Below are 10829 nucleotides of genomic sequence, written 5' to 3'. Positions count from 1 at the left end.
ACTTAACAAATGGCATTCATATTAGTATTAACCCAGAGCAAGAAAGTCATGAAAACGACATGGTAAAATCATAGCAAGTGCGATAGGGTCGGCCCAAGTAGGCGTGTATTGGCTGGCACCCACAGGTGCACCAGATGAGGACTAATGAGCCCATAACATCCGGCTTGATACACCAGGAAATAACCTCGGGAATTGTTTGAGTTTCACGTTGCCGTCGCTGGTTGGCACGCTATTTGAGGCTGCCCAACTATACACTGGGCATTAGGAGGTAAGCGGTTATGCTCAGTTGGTTTTTTACTATTTCTGATTAGCTATGGTATGCCGTGCATGTTACGCCCTGTGTTTTGTTATTAGCAGGCATACAGCTCACTAGTGTGTGTCTTACTCCTCATAGCCCTTGGTTTGTCTGACTGTGGCGGCGCGATACCCATAGACGTACATGTAAAGTCTTTTCACTGGAATTAACAAAGGACGACCAGGTATGCAATTCAGGCATGGTTTTAAGTGCATTCACCTGGGCAAAGCGACCGTGACGTGGGCCATATTATTAGTTGGTCAGATTACGATACGTGTAATGTAATCATACTGCCCTATTTTAAATTAGTTAATTTTTATTCTAGTTATTCTCAATTTTGTGAGTAGTAGAGGAATGATGTACTGGGAAAATGTGGAATATCTGCTAACATGAACAATTTGTGTTATAGATCTACAAACGATCATCATTCGTAGCCGGACCACTGTTTTCCCCGATTCATTTTTTTCTTTTTTTCTTTGGCATACTAAGGCAGTTAAAGCCACGTGTCTTGTGCGGTTTGTTGATGTCTGATCCCCTTGTGGGCCTAACCCAGGTATGGCTCTACTGTGAGAATATAGCGGGCATTTCTCTGCCCTTGCAACGCTTACAGTGTAAACACTCTTAATGATTGAGTTTTGATATAATTTGTTTCTTTTGTGATTCTTTTGCTTGATGTCATCGTGTGACCCAATTTAGGTGTTTTAAAGTTTGCAGTGTTCACTAGCATGTGCATGAGTATATCAGAAATCATGCATAGCTGATTTGTCCGTTGTAAATTCAGCAGTACAACTAATTACTTGGGTTGGTTCTCTGTGCCTATGTTATGTGTTTATTCTTTGTGTTTCCTGGTATTTTGTCATGATGTATAGTAAATTATCTATGCTTTGTTACCCCTGCCAAGTACAAGCAAAGAGACTGAATAAACTATTGACTGTCTGTAACTGCTTCTGGTTTTATCCATTTATTTTGGGTAACCTGCAATATGGAACTACATGGTGGCTAGTCCAAAGTTGTACTTTGTCACACATTGATTATATACGGCTATATGTGGGCATATTGTCCGTATCTGACTATTCTGACTACAGTTATTTCCATAAGTATGAATTACATCATTTTACAGATGTGTTTGAGGTGGAAGAAAATGGACACATAATTAAAGGGCAATTTCTATGGAAGTAAATCTGTGCCATCGGGGGTTGAAATAAAAAGTTGATTGAATTTCTAGCACTGAACTATTATGCATTGAAATAATGTACCTGAATGTTTTTCAACATTAAAACACCGCAAAAAAAATCAACCTAAAAAAAAAAAAGTTGAAATATTCAGCCACAAAAGAAATGGAGGTTACAATATTCAACCCAAAAAATGTCAATGAGACACCAACATCCGGGACACTAAGGAAGAGCAATCGATTCTAGATTCAAGATCAGAAGCGTGCGTCAAGCTAAAGGAGCGAGCACCCAAAACACCTTTGGCTTCGGATTGTAGCCATGTCCAATAATAACGGGGCTTTAACTCTTCTTTATGTCAGTGTGGCAACGTATGAAGAAATACATAAAAGAACATATAATGTTCACCCTGAAACAAAAAGCTTGCCACTGACGATATACAACTTTATTACAACTATACAAATCAGCAAGAATCCTATAAGCTCGGTTGGTCGAGTGTGTAGCGCAGCTGATTTGAAAGTTTACCCATGGTCATGAAGACTCATTTAACGTTACGTGGACTTTGAATGCCGCTTAATATCTAACTGAGATCGGCTTGTGCCGCTCAGAAAAAGGATCCTTCCACCGACCACTTTCCTCACTCGGCGCTACTGCGGTTATTCCCTAATGTCCTGTCGGGTTTATGCGTCTGTACGCCCCGTTAAAGCCGCTGCCCCCCCACTCCGATACAGCGGCTCATGTGCCTCTTCAAGCGCGTTCCTGGATTCAAAACTCCGCCAATCACTCCTAACAGCTTGTCGAAGGATCTCAGCATCATTAAATGAATTCAAAACTAGAAGAAGAGGCGTATTGTGAGCGGCTGTACGCTCCCTTAGTTCCGCTTAGTTCATGTCCAATACAGTCTGTTAATGTACAAATGTCAGCCGTCTATTACGGAATTTTGAAACACCTCATTACACGTTAGGGGGGTTGAAACGTTTCACTGATGTCAGTGTGAAGAGAGAGAGAACCAACCTGCTCTTTGGATGCGGACTTCAGGGTTAAAAACAGCGTGCAGATGTTTCTTCAGTCGCTCGTTGTCCTCTTTTAATCTAGAAGCTTCCTCCTCGTACTCTGCTATCGTTCTTTCAAACAGCCCAAATATCTCTTCAGCAGCCTCAGTGAGTCGCTGCTTCACTAAACATCTCAGCATTTGGGCTTTAGACATCTTCACTGAATCAGACACGTTTCCTCCAGATAAACTCCGTTAAACTCGGACTAGCGCGGTGTTGCTAACTTCCCTGCGTCCAGCTAGCATGCTAAGCTAACTCCGATAGTTTATCAAAGAGGAAAGTGATCTCGAAAAAAGTTGAGCAGCTGAAAGTCCATCGGAGGTTTGTCCAGACGTCCAGAGACTCTGGTGGATCAGAACGGATGGAGATAACTGATACTTGATCAACGTAACAAAGACACTGTGCTGATTCTACGACCGATCGGCGCCATGTTGCTCTGAGACCAACATCCGGGGCGTCTGTAGCTATGACCATATAAGGCAGGGCCCCCCCAAACTTGTTCTTCTTCTGCTTCTTCTGGGTTTATCGGCAGCTTGCATCCTTTTGTGTTGCACTACCGCCATCTTCCGGATTTATTTCTCTGTTATATCAAATCCTTATTTCATATTCTTCTCACCAGACCTGATCTTAATAACGAATTTAAAATAGTTTTTCTACATTGTTCATTCTCCCCACTCTCTAGTATTTCCTTCACTCCTATCCCTTTTATTCCAATCTTTCCTAACTCTTCCATCATCTTTTTCCTATGTCCTTCATATTGTTTACAATTCATTAACACATGCTCTATTGTTTCTGCAACCGGACAAAAACCCGTAGGGTGCTTCCTTATAATATGAAGTGTGCTGTTCAAATCACTGTGACCTATCCTTAATCTGCTCATAACAATTTCTTGTCTTCTATTTCCTCCCCTTTTCTTCACAACCCCAATAATATTTTGAACAATGTACAAATGTCTTCCTTTATTTTCCCAATCCCACTGCTGTTTCCAATTTCTAATGGTTTCTTTCCACATTACACTCTTTCCTTCAGATTTTGACAGCTTATTACTTGCCTCAATCAGGAATCAGGAATCAGGAAAAGTTTATTGCCATAGTATGTTGTACATACATGGAAATTGTCTTGAAGTGGTGCATGAAGACAGTACAATAAAGACAACATAGTGCAAATGAGATAAAAATAGAATAAAATAAAAGTATAATAAAATGTAAAATATAAGCTATGGGTTAGTACGCTAAAAACTAAAGCTATGGGTTAGTAAGTTAGAGGAGATAAGATAAAATTAGGAATAAAAATAAGGATAAAGTGCACCAGCTAAACAAAGTGACGGGTGACAAGTGAAAGTGACACAGTGATGATGAGCATGGGAGTCAGAGTCAGTCAGGGGGGGCCCGGGCTCTGTTGATGAGCCCGACTGCCGAAGGGAAGAAACTGTTCGTGTGGCGGGACTGGTAGTCCTGACGGACCTCAGCCTCCTGCCGGATGATAGGGGCACAAACAGTTCATGTCCAGGGTGGGAGGGGTCGGCTGCAATCTTTCTGGCCCGCTTCAGAGTCCTGGCAGCGAACAAGTCCTGAAGAGACGGAAGATTGCAGCCAATCACCCTCTCCGCAGAGTGGATGACACGCTGCAGCCTGCCCTTGTCCTTGGCTGTGGCTGCAGCGTACCACACGGTGATGGAGGAGCAGAGGATGGACTCGATGATGGCTGTGTAGAAGTGCACCATCATCGTCTTTGGCAGGTTGTATTTCTTCAGCTGCCTCAGGAAGAACATCCTCTGCTGAGCCTTTTTGGTGATGGAGCTGATGTTCAGCTCCCACTTGAGGTCCTGGGTGATGATGGCGCCTAGGAAACGGAAGGAGTCTACAGTGGTGACGAGGGAGTCACCCAAGGTGAGGGGGGAAGGTGGGGCTGTGTTCTTCCTGAAGTCCACGACCATCTCCACTGTCTTCAGGGCGTTAAGCTCCAGGTTGTTCTCACTGCACCACGTCACCAGGTGGTCAGACTCCCACCTGTAGGCGGACTCGTCCCCACCAGAGATTAGTCCAATGAGGGTGGTGTCATCAGCAAACTTCAGGAGCTTGACGGTCTGGTGACTGGTGGTGCAGTTGTTGGTGTACAGGGAGAAGAGCAGAGGGGAAAGAACGCAGCCTTGGGGGGAACCGGTGCTGATGGACCGAGAGGCAGAGACGTGTTTCCCCAGCTTCACGTGCTGCTTCCTGTCGGACAGGAAGTCAGTGATCCACTTGCAGGTGGAGTCGGGCACGTGCAGCTGGGAGAGTTTGTCCTGCAGTAGAGACGGGATGATGGTATTGAAGGCAGAGCTGAAGTCCACAAACAGGATCCTGGCGTAGGTTCCTGGGGAGTCCAGATGCTGGAGGATGAAGTGGAGGGCCATGTTGACAGCATCGTCTACAGACCTGTTGGCTCTGTAGGCGAACTGCAGGGGGTCCAGGAGGGGGTCGGTAAGGGACTTTAGGTGGGACAGGACTAGCCGTTCAAAGGAATTCATGACTACAGAGGTCAGTGCGACGGGCCTGTAGTCATTCAGTCCTGTGATCCTGGGCTTCTTGGAAGAAGGGATGATGGTGGAGGCCTTGAAGCAGGCTGGGACGTGGCATGTCACCAAGGAGGTGTTGAAGATGGCGGTGAACACAGGAGACAGCTGGTCAGCACAATGCTTCAGGGTGTAGGGCGAGACTGAGTCCGGACCGGCTGCTTTCCGGGGGTTTTGTCTTTTGAAGAGCCGATTGACGTCACTCTCCAAGACAGAGAGGGGCAGTGGGGGAGGGGAGAGTAGTCCAGAGGTGTGAGCACCTGATGGGTCGGGGGAGGTGGTGGAGTTGTGGGGGATGGAGACAGGACATTGTCTTTCAAATCTGCAGTAGAACTCGTTCAGCTCATCTGCCAGGCGGAGGTCATTCATGGAGTGGGGGGGTTTCGGCTTGTAGTTCGTGAGGTGTTTAAAGCCTCTCCAAACCGAAGCAGAGTCGTTAGCTGAGAACTGATGTTGGAGTCTCTCAGAGTACAGTCGTTTAGCGTCTCTCACCGCCTTGCTAAACCTGTATTTAGACTCTGTGTACAGGTCTTTTTCCCCACTCCTAAATGCCTGATCCTTCTGCAGATGTAGTTTCCTGAGTTCCGCTGTGAACCAGGGTTTGTCGTTGTTATAACTCACCCTTGTGCATGATGGTACACAGATGTCCTCACAGAAGCCGATGTAGGAAGTTACAGCCTCTGTGAACTCATCCAGATTGTCAGAAGCAGTCCTGAAAACATCCCAGTCTGTGCAGTCAAAACACGCCCGAAGATCCTCTAGAGCCTCGCTGGTCCACTTCTTGGATTCCCTCACCACAGGTTTACAGAGCTTTAGTTTCTGCCTGTATGCAGGAATCAGGTGGACCATGACGTGGTCGGAGTGTCCCAGCGCAGCACGAGGGACGGCGTGATAAGCCCTGCTTGCTGTAGTGTAGCAGTGGTCCAGTGTGTTCTCCTCTCTGGTCGCGCATTTAATAAATTGTTTGAACTTCGGAAGTTCATGGCTGAGGTTTCCTTTGTTAAAGTCACCGAGGACAATAACCAAAGAGTCCGGGTTGGTCCGCTCCACAATATACTCTTTGTTGACAGCTTGTTTGGCCAGCTTGTCTACTCTCTCATTTCCCACAATACCAATATGAGCAGGAATCCAAGCCATTTGAATTTCGTAACTTTTTCCTTTTATTCTAGTATAGATTGTCAATACAGCATATAATAAATCCTGATGACACCCCAGTCATGAGACTGTATAAAGCTGACATTGAATCACTGCCAATTAAAGCTTTTTTTATTTTGTTTTCCTCAATCCATTCTAGTGCCATCAATATAGCATATAACTCAACTGCATACACACTCAGATCATTTGTGGTTCGTCTACTTATCTCACCTCTTTGATTCAAAATGTAAACTGCAGATCCGGTCTTTCCTGTTCCTGGATCCTTTCATCCATCTGTATAGATCTGAACATATTCTTTATATTTAACCTCTATATGTCTATAACATTCCGCTACCAAGTCAATATTCTTCCTTTCTTTTTTTCCCCAATTTAATTTAAAATCAACAGTCATTGTTTCTAACTTCCATACCGGTGTATCAGGCCATATTACAGTTGAGCAGAATTCCTTTTCATATACTCCCAATTCTCTAGCTGCTTGATCCCCTATCCACCCAAAACTGAACTTTTGTGCTCTCTCCCTTTCCCAATTAACTTGTAATATTCTTTTAGTTGGATGACTATCTCCATGTCCTTTTAGATTAACCCAATAATTTACCATCAATTGTTTTCGTCTTATGCTCAATGGCATTTCTCCCGCTTCCACCTGTAGAGCACACACTGGCGATGTCTTAACTGCTCCTAAACCTAATCTCAATGCTTTTGCCTGTATTACATCAAGCCTCCTATGTAACGTTTTGGTCCCTGATCCATACACCATACTTCCATAATCCATTCTTGGTCTTATTAACCTCACATATATGTATTTCAATGAGTTATAATCTGCTCCCCATTCTGTTCCTGTTAAACATCTCATTATATTTATTACTTTCTTACACTCATCTTCTACATTTTTAATATGCTCTTTCCATGTCAACTTTGTGTCAAATTGTACTCCTAAAAAACGGAATGTTTTACCTCTCTCTAAATGACTTCCATATAGTTTAACATTTATATTTTCCTTGATTTTCTTCCTTGAAAAAAACATCACTTTAGTTTTCTCTACAGAAAATTTATCAACCCACTTTGTTCCCCACTTTTCAAACTGTTGGACCCCTTCTTGTATCTTTTTAACTATATGTTCAATATTTCTTCCTTTTCTCCATATTGCCCCGTCATCCACGAATAGCGATCTTCCCATATCCATTGGTATGTCTACATATATGTCATTAATCATTATTGAAAACAATGTGGGACTTACAACACTCCCCTGAGGTGTTCCATTCTCTACACCCTGCTCCCTTGACAAGTCTTCCCCTACTTTAACCTGGATTGTTCTTCCTTCCAGGAAATCCTTAATCCAGTTCAGAAGATTTCCTCTAATTCTTATGTTATATAATTTAATCATTAATCCCTCTCTCCATAACATGTCATATGCTTTTTCTACATCGAAAAATACTGCTACTGTCATCTCTTTGTTTACTTGTGCTTTTCTTATGTTATCTTCTAAACACAGTATTGCATCCATAGTATTTCTACCTTTTCTAAACCCACTTTGACATTCAGCCATCATACTCCTTTTTTTCCATAATATACATTAGCCTCTCATTTATCATTCTTTCCATTAATTTACAACTATGAGAAGTCAGGGCAATAGGCCTATAGCTTGCTGGTTTACTAACGTCCTTCCCAGGTTTCCTTATGGGAACTATAATTGCCTCCTTCCAGCTCTTTGGCAATTTACCCTTCTCCCGTACGTTTTTATATAGCATCCACAATTTTTCTTTCCCCTTTTCACTTAACCGTTTCAACATGCTAAAACAAATGTCATCTTTTCCTGGTGCCGTCTTCCCAGTTTTGGCCATTGTCCTATTTAGTTCTCCCATATTAAATAATACATTTAGCTCATCATCTACTTTTCCCATCTCTGCAAGTGCCTCTACATTTTCGGATTTAGTTTTTTCTCTGCCTCTCTTCTCTTCCTCAGACATATTATTAGAGCTGTGCACCTCGGCAAATGTATTTGCCAACATTTCAGCTTTTTCTTTATTCGTCACTGCGATTTCATTTCCACTACTTAAAACTGGGTAATTCCATTCTCTTCTTTCACCACCCATCTTCTTTATCATTGTCCACACCTCTCCAATCTGAGTTGTACTCCCAATTGTACTACAATAATTCCTCCAATGCGTTCTTTTTGCATGCCTAATTGTTTTCCTTACTATTGCCTGAGCATACTTATATTAAATCATATGCATAAAATTATGTGTTCTTTTCATTACTTTAAATGTTTTATTTCTATTTCTAACTGCTTCTTTACATTCCTCATTCCACCATGGTACTATTTTCCTCTTCAGATTACCTTTACTTTTTGGAATTGTTTCCATTGCTGCCCTTATTATACCTTCTTTAATTTTACTTTCCAGTGTCTCTATATCATCATTATATTCAATCTGGTTCAGGTACCTGTCACTTTCCTCCTGGAATCTTTCCCAATTAGCCTTCTTAAAAAAACATCTTCCTCCTCTATTTCGTAAACTTTGAGATACTGCCATATTAACTTCACACATTACTGGATAGTGATCACTACCTATTGTTCCTTCTTTATAAACACTCTATTTACATATCGCTCCCATATTACTATATACCATTGTTAGATCCAGTGCAGATTCCTTCCCAGTCTTGACCTCTATCCTCGTTTTACTTCCATCATATAAACACACTTGTCACCACACACCTAGCCCTCATCGGGGCTACTGCCAGCCTCTCCTCTGGTTACCACCCCCAGACCAACGGCCAAGCTGAGAGGGCCAACCAAGACCTAGGGACTTCTCTCCGGTGCATGGTAGCCGCCTCCCCGACCACCTGGAGCCAGCAACTGATCTGGTCAGAGATGGCCAGGAACACCCTGCCCTGCACGTCCACCGGTCTCTCCCCGTTCGAGTGTTCCTTGGGGCACCAGCCCCCCTTGTTCCCGGACCAAGAGGTTGACGTGGGATTCCCCTCGGCCCAAGCCTTTGTCCGTCGCTGTAGGAGGGTCTGGGGGCGCGCCCGACCAACCGTCGATACCAAACCCAGGCCAACCGTCGTCGGACCCCCGCCCCTCGCTACCTTGTCGGCCAACGGGTCTGGTTGTCCACCAAGGACCTGCCCATCAAGGCCGATAATCGCAAGCTGGCTCACCGCTACATCGGTCCCTACCCTATCACGCGGGTGATCAATCCGGCGGCGGTCCGGCTCAGGCTTCCCTCTTCCCTTCGTATCCACCCCACTTTCCATGTTTCTCGCGTCAAACCTGTCTCTCACAGTCCTTTGTCTTCATCCCCCAGACCCGTTCCCGCCCCCCGGACCATAGACGGGCCGGGGTTTCCAGTACCTGGTTGACTGGCAGGGTTATGGCAGCGAGGCGCGCTGCTGGGTCCCGACCCGGCACATCCTGGACTCAACACTTATACAAGATTTCCATCGCCGCACTCCCGGTCAACCAGGCGCGGCACCCGGTAGGGCGCCCAGGGGTGCCCGTTGATGGGGGGGGTACTGTCACAGCCGGTGTCTCGTCAAGTGTTTGTCTCTACCACCTCCCAGGTGGTTCTCGTTCCCTAATTGCCTCCCCGGTGTATTTAACCTCTGTTCGTTTGTCGGCTCCCTGCCAGATCGTCTTGTGATTTTTCCAAGCCTTCCAGCGTTCCTGTCTCCCTGTCTTTCCCGGCCTGCCCTTCGTGCCTGACCCCCCGCCTGCCTGATTGCCTGCTGCCTGACCCCCGCCTGGCTGACTACGTCCGTCTCCGACCTGACCCCCGCCCGGCTGACTACGCCCGCCTCCTGCCTGACCCCCCCACCTGGCTGACTACATCCGTCTCCTGCCTGAACCCCGCCTGCCTGACCTTCCCGCATCGTGCCCCCGCTCAGGCCACGCTGCTCATAAATATTGCTATTGGGTCGTCTCCTGTCGGTGCCTGACAACACTACGTTTTTCTCATCCAATAGTTCTTCGATTACTTGTCCATTACTATCCATTTTCTCACTACCCACAATGTATTATGTGCATTGAAATCCCCACACCATACAATAGTATTTTTATCTTGTCCCTCTATTTCCTCTAAATTGATTAAGTCTAACTTCCTACATGGATTGTAAAAATTTATAATTTTAATGTTTTTCCTTTCCCCCCACGTTTCTACTACTACATACTCTTGCTCCTTACCTATACCTAACACCCTGTCAGGTTATCTCCAGCTCAAAATCCAAAGGACACGAGGACAACTCAAAGTTTCTGGCTCAATCACTTTTATTTGGTTTTTCTTTTGCCTTTGTCCATTGATTTGCCAGTTCAGAGTTAGGTTGTAAACCTTTAAAGACAAAGAACACAAGTTACCTTTCAAAATTAAACATTCACATTTAAACATTCTCAAATTAAGTTTTCAACTGGGTTTGTATCAAAATAACCACTTTAGATACTTTCAAATTTAATTAAATATTCTAGCAAATCCACTCATGCTTACCCATTGTTACGTTTTGGGGGTGTTTGTGTTGGTTTGTGTCCTGTTTCTCCAGGTACTGGAAATCTGCAGGTAAGATGGCTACCCTTCAACCAAGGTGCAGCCGATTGGATACGACCAAAGGGGACT

This window comes from Pungitius pungitius, chromosome 12 (genome assembly GCF_949316345.1).
Source record: "Pungitius pungitius chromosome 12, fPunPun2.1, whole genome shotgun sequence".
Taxonomy (NCBI): domain Eukaryota; kingdom Metazoa; phylum Chordata; class Actinopteri; order Perciformes; family Gasterosteidae; genus Pungitius; species Pungitius pungitius.
The sequence above is the reverse complement of the archived record's forward strand: the minus strand, read 5'-3'. Positions refer to the sequence as shown.